Below are 289 nucleotides of genomic sequence, written 5' to 3' on the forward strand. Positions count from 1 at the left end.
AATTACATAGAACATAATAAAATATGTGCACATTCTAACTCCCACTTAAACCAAAATATCCTCACATTGCAGAACACCCATGTGAGCACTATGCTCATGAAAGACCTTGGGTGTGATAGCTTTTGTAAAAGGATCCGCAATCATGGAGTTAGTACCTAAATGTTCTATGGAAAGCTGTCCACTTTGTACTTTCTCCTTAACAACTAGAACTTAATGTCAATATGTTTTGACTTTGCTGAACTCATATTGTTATTGGAGAACAACACGGCTGATTTATTGTCACAATATA

Source organism: Lupinus angustifolius, chromosome LG14 (genome assembly GCF_001865875.1).
Source record: "Lupinus angustifolius cultivar Tanjil chromosome LG14, LupAngTanjil_v1.0, whole genome shotgun sequence".
Classification (NCBI taxonomy): Eukaryota; Viridiplantae; Streptophyta; class Magnoliopsida; order Fabales; family Fabaceae; genus Lupinus; species Lupinus angustifolius.